The sequence below is a fragment of the Pinus tabuliformis genome, chromosome 3_2 (assembly GCF_031772625.1).
Source record: "Pinus tabuliformis cultivar Carrire ecotype Pingquan chromosome 3_2, CPIR1, whole genome shotgun sequence".
In the NCBI taxonomy this organism is placed as follows: domain Eukaryota; kingdom Viridiplantae; phylum Streptophyta; class Pinopsida; order Pinales; family Pinaceae; genus Pinus; species Pinus tabuliformis.
In genome coordinates, this window is record NC_142302.1 from 291,282,037 (window position 1) to 291,288,152 (window position 6,116).

Consider the following 6,116-nt stretch of genomic DNA (forward strand, 5'->3'; position numbering starts at 1 on the left):
GGGTTATCTATGAATTCAATAGGGTTGGGATTAGGGTGAGATCTAGTGTAAATTATTTTGGGAGCCAGGGCTATGAAAAATCATCACACAAAAATTAAAATTAGAATTAATGATACAGTAAACATATACAAAATAACAACCTCAAATCATGTATTTCATAATGATACAACAGTTTCTTATTGAAATATTGATTTTACACCAAGGAATAATAATGTTTTTGGATTAAAATGTATCATTCCCTAGTATGGTCGCCACTATGTTATCATTCTATAATTTTAAGATTGGAAGAATAAGTATAGAGGACAACATCAAACCACTTTTTAAGCTGGGATCTAGCCTTGCCAGCTCCAGAGAGAGATCTCTCTTTATGATTTAACTTTGTGTTTTAAGATGATCTTAGGCTAGTTAAAATTATGCTCGATTGTTTGTTTGTTTGAAATTGGTTGACTCGTTTGGTTGGTTGATATGATTAAATTATTTTTTTTCCATTGGGATATGGAGTCAAATAAAGTTGGATATTGCATTAATATGTTTTAAAAGAGTAATCATAGGGAAAGCTAGTTATGTTTACTAGATCTTCAAAGTGAATTATGAAATGAAGAAGAGGTGATTTCAGTAATGATCGAAAAGCATTTAAGAATTTTTCAATCTGACTTCAGAAGAAAAACATACAGATTGTAAAAATAGCTTGAATAAGGTGTTCAATTAACAAATCTTATTTTTCACATTTCCTATTTTACAATTAGATTTTTAGATGATTATACTGTAGAGAAAAATAGTGGAAACAAATATTACAATAGGAAAAACATTAGCAGTAAATTGCAGCACAAGAATCTTGTGAATTCTTTGTATTAAGGATGCTCCAGCAGTGTGGAAAAAGTACAATACTCAATGAGAAAAATTACAATGAGCAAGAACCGACCGCCAATACTTCGAATGAATGAAGTATTTAAACTAAATTTCCAAAAGGATTACAATGAATGCCACATCGACATGGCAATCTATTATTAATTACAAAATAACAGAATTGACTAATGTGACCAAAAGAGGTGAATTTGGTGAAGTGATCTAGATGTCTGGCACTATTTTCATGGAGAATAGTTGTTGAGTTGCCACAATTTGGGTGTTGTGCTGGGTGTAGCTGATCTTTTCTTTACTCTTGAAATTCGCACAATTTATCCCACTTCTCCTCATCTAGGATGTTGATTTTTTTCCTTACGGTAGATCTCATCTACCTTGGTATATCAAGAAAATGTTGGCTTTACCACGAAAAAATGCTTTATCGCATGCTGAATGAAAATATCGTTGCTGACAGTTTCTAAAAAATCTCTCCCTGTCATAGCACCTTTAATGTGGGAAAATTTAGCAGTGTCCCTTGCAATGTATTTAAGCTTCCTCATATAATCTTCCCTAGTTATCAGTTTGTCATTAATTACAAATAAAGAAGGTAGGCCCCTCTTTGTTAATGCCTCTATTTTGCTGAAAAACCTGTTGACTGCTATTTCCAAACTATGACATTTTTCTTTAAGCTGCACAATCAAATTTTTCCTTGCAAGAACTTTCTTCACTTCCAAGATTGTCTATATCCTGTCATCTACTCCTAAGTCATCCAACTCATATCTATTTTTTGAATTTAGAAACTTGATGATATAGTTGGTTGTGGCAGGCATATCTCCCAACTTATTGTTAATAGTGGAAATGGCCTCATTAGCTCTCTCAATCAACTCTTTCTGCTCAAATATAATCTGAATACATGGCCATATTTCATCCATGGATTCAATAATATTGGTCCATATAATTTCCTTAACTTGACCTAGCATGTGGCCAAAGGAGGATTCGCTTGCAAACTTCTACCATCTTTCTATCTGCTTTTGAGCTCTCTGTAGCTCTGCTGAACATAAAGTTTCAGTCTTTGCCTTATAGTCTTGCAGAACATTAACTTGAGTCTGCAATCTCTTAATTTCTTATGTTTGGAGAGACATATTCTCCACTGCACTAGCCAATTGATTTGCAGTATTCCTTGTGTTTTCTATAGAATATGTAGATGTAGGAATTGTTGTAAGAGGTATAACTTCCAAAGGGAGAATAGACATTATTGCAGCTTGCTCCTTTTCTTTGATTATTTTTTCCATCTCTGTTTCCATTTGTTTTAACTGTACATTCTACTCCATGATAAGCTTCATCATGTCTATCTTCTGTGACTCTGTTTCTTCAATATCTTTGGCTAGAGGGTCTTCTGTGGCTAGTAATTTTAATTGTTTTCTCAATGTTGCTTTGTCAGTATTCTTCTTTCTTATGATCTCTTTTGTAGCATTTCTATTTGAAGGATCATATCATACCTTGATTAAAAATTCCTCCAAATCTTTGATTCTTGTGTCTTTAGCAAGTGAAGAGACTTTCTCCATCTTCAATTGTGACTGAACATTAGCTAAAGAAACCTACAATTTGGACAAACTCATAGCAGTGTTAGTGAGTGTAGATGAAATCATTTGACCAGTTTGTCTGTGCATCTCCATTTGATCAATGGGATGTATATATTTTATATCAAATTAAAATGAAATATTTTTGTAGTATGATTCTTCCTTGGGCTATGGGATCTATGCTTAGAGAAAATCCATCTGCATTTTTCCTTTCTCAGAGTCAAAGGCTGACAACAGTCTACTTTGAGAACTGGAAGTTTTCTTCCAGAACTGATTATATGTATTGATCTTCAAAGCTTCATTTCTCAATTTAATCTCCTTGAATATATCAAATATTCTCATTTCTTTTTCCTCTATGGTATATGTACTGGCTTGCATAACTTGCTACTAATCCTGTGAAGCTATCGAGGTGGTAGGAGAAAGTGTAGTCTAATCACCTACTTGTGAGGAAGTAGGTGTCTCTTTGGTTGTGATAATATCTTCTTGAGTTGAATCCTTGCTTAGGTTTACTTTGGGATTGAACTTAGTTCTCTTCCTATATATGATTTTGAAGTCTTTGCTTGGAGCATCAGTCATTGAAGGTGAATCTTCTTCTCTGATCCTTTTTGTTGCTTTCTCCTATGTGACAGGAGTCTGTAATGTTGAAGTTGACACCAATTTCTCCTCTGCCTCTTGAAGAGTGTTTTAAGTCCATTCTAACTGGTTCTTATATCTCTTAATTGCTGGTCATAATGTATCAAAATAAGCTGTAGATTTGTTTTCTACCCTTAACTTGAAGATGACAACTAATGGATCATATGACCATGTAAAACTGAGGCTGGATTGCATTTCTTTCAGCAATCCGTCTGCTTCTTCCCCTGCTGCCCTATTGTTATAAATGAAAGGTCATATTTGTGTTTTGATATTGAATTGAGATTTCTTCTTGGTAGACACAAAATGAATCTCATCAACATTAAGCATTTTCCTGATGTATTCTAGGGCAAAAATCCTTATTGGGAGGAATTTTGGCAGTTTGTAAGGAGCGAGTTCACACCCATATATCCTTAGCTCTGTGTAATTTTGGTAAAGATACCAATCTCCCATTCTGAATTGGTCTGATAACTACAAAATTTTCCTGATTCTTGGCTCTGGGTTGCTGTTTAGGAGACTGAGTGCTGGATGTACAAACATTTCTATGAATTGTTTGTATGAGTATTCTTTTTTCTCCTTCATTACTAGTGTAATCCAAAAGATGACTAATTACTGATTTCCCTTGTCATCCAACTTTTGTAATGAAAAATTGAGCTTGTCTCCTTGAAAATAAAAAAGCATATATACTAACACAGAAGCATATTTAAATACTTCCTCATTTTCGAATTTGACAAATTGTTCATGCATGGAATCTATAGGGAATTGGCTGAAGTTGAACAAGATGGAAGGCTTAGAATCTATGGATAAAATGGAAAGAAACCCTATAATGGCTTCATCTACCCACCGATCTGAGTAATAAACAAGGAGGTAGGAGATGACTGTAATGATCTTCTTGGCTCTCTCATGGAAAATGGAGGATGGATAGGGAGGATTTTTCTTGGGTAATGGGGCATCTTCAGTCAAGAAAAGCTTAAGGGTTTTGGCTCTCTTTGTAAAGTCCAATTTCTGATATAATTCAGTGAGTGCTTCATGAAAGAAAGGAGTGTCTTTCTCTATTATAGGAAATTGCATCATTTGGTCTATAGATTGGGGAGTTATAATGAATAAAATTTCTCATGTAGGGGCAATAACAACTCTTCTGCTAGGTACAAAACAAGCATAACATTTCCTGACGAATTCGGGGGCACTATGGGTGTGGGGAAAGATGTAATGGGGAAAATTGGATTCCCACAATCCAATATCGTTGGAATTATCAATGAATTTGTCTTCAAGCCAACAATACATTTCAAATATATCAAACTCACATAGGGTTTCATGGATTTTGTAATCTCTGTCTACCATAGGAATATGATGAAAATCAATCGAAGGGTGGATCAAAGAACTTACAGGTTCTTCCTATCCCTTATCCTTAGAAGGCATGATCAGATTAGGTCGAGAACACTGGTGAAAACTTGATTGTGCGGGTTTACAGGGTACATAGATGGAATCCGATTAGAGAAGACAGGAAATAGAGGCCCTGGTTTGGATGACAATTCATTGATGTGATCCTTGGTAGTATTAAATTATTATTTTTTGACTTGGTAAACCGTCACAAGAAAAGGTATTAGCAGAGTATGATATTGGTAATCAAAGAATAGGAGAAAGGATGGATTCATATTTTTCAGGCTTTGCATCGATGACGGCGTGGGTCCATTATGTTAATGGTTAAGTAATTAAATTACTTAATGGGTTGATTTGGAGGGAGTGTATGTGATTGGCGGGAGCAACAGATAGATGAGGTGGCAAGAGGGGAATGACAAAAGTGTAAAGGATAGATGGTGGTTTCGTGTGGAGGAGAAAACTGTTTTCGAAGGAAGCTTGAGGTGGTTAATGGTTTTGGCAAGGGGGTATGAACACATGAAATGGTGCCACGTTACGGTGGGTCTGGTTTCAATACTGCCCATTTTAGACCCCCCCCCCCCCTTAACAGTAAAGTTTAGATGGTGAGGGGGGGCAAAAATGTAATATTAGCCATTGGATATGAAATGGGGAGTTCAGATGAGGTGAAAGCTGGGGAGAATTTATCATGATGTGATGGACATATGGTGGGGTAGGGAAATGAATAAAATTATTAAGCGGAGGAATTATTTTCGGGTGGTGAAACTTAGGAATAGTGGAAAAATGTACCAAATATCTTTTGATATACCGAACCTTAGAATAAAACCTTTATCCCTTTGCCTTTCTCCTACGCATGAAAATATATTTAACATTTGACTTAGGATAAAATTTTCATGCTTTTCCTGAAATCACCATTCTATTTCTACCTACCCTCTCATTTCAATTCTTTTTCTAATCTAACATTTTTCCTCTTCTTGCTTTGTAGGGTGCATTTAAACTAGCAGACCCATATCACTTTTTTGATTTATGAAAATCTACCTTATCTTATCACTTATCTCACCATTGATTCAGATTAAACTGTTGAATCAATTTTATTTCTACCTAGCTACTAATTTACCAAGATTAAACCATTTGGTAAATCTTTATTCACTAACGTATTCAACATAAATTGAAATGTGTTCAATCAAGATTAAACTGTATGATTTGAACAGAAATTTATTCATTATGGCATTCAAAAACAACTTGAACACAACCTTATTTCATAATGAGCTAAAAGAACTAACTTATCAGTAGTGGAATTTAGACTGGCAACACTTTCCGTATTATTTTCTATTTTTTCTTTTGTGGGGTACTTATTTCCTTTTTTTTTTTTCTTAACATACCCTCTTTTCAATTTATTTTTTTTCGAAATCATTTGAATATTGAAAATTATGTACAATACGAAATTACAAATACAAAATACTCAATCACCTTGAGATCCTATAATTTATAGGACCCTAACAGAACTGATAATTCTTTTCTGTCGCATGTAGACATATCCTATTGACATCTTCATCAAGTAGGTTTCCCGCAATGGACAACTCATCAAGGAGGTTTTCATCAAAGACAATACATTAGTCATAATTCCAACACTCCCTAGCTCCAGAATCTGCGTCCCTTTTACTCAGTCCCCTTTTTTTGATTTCACAT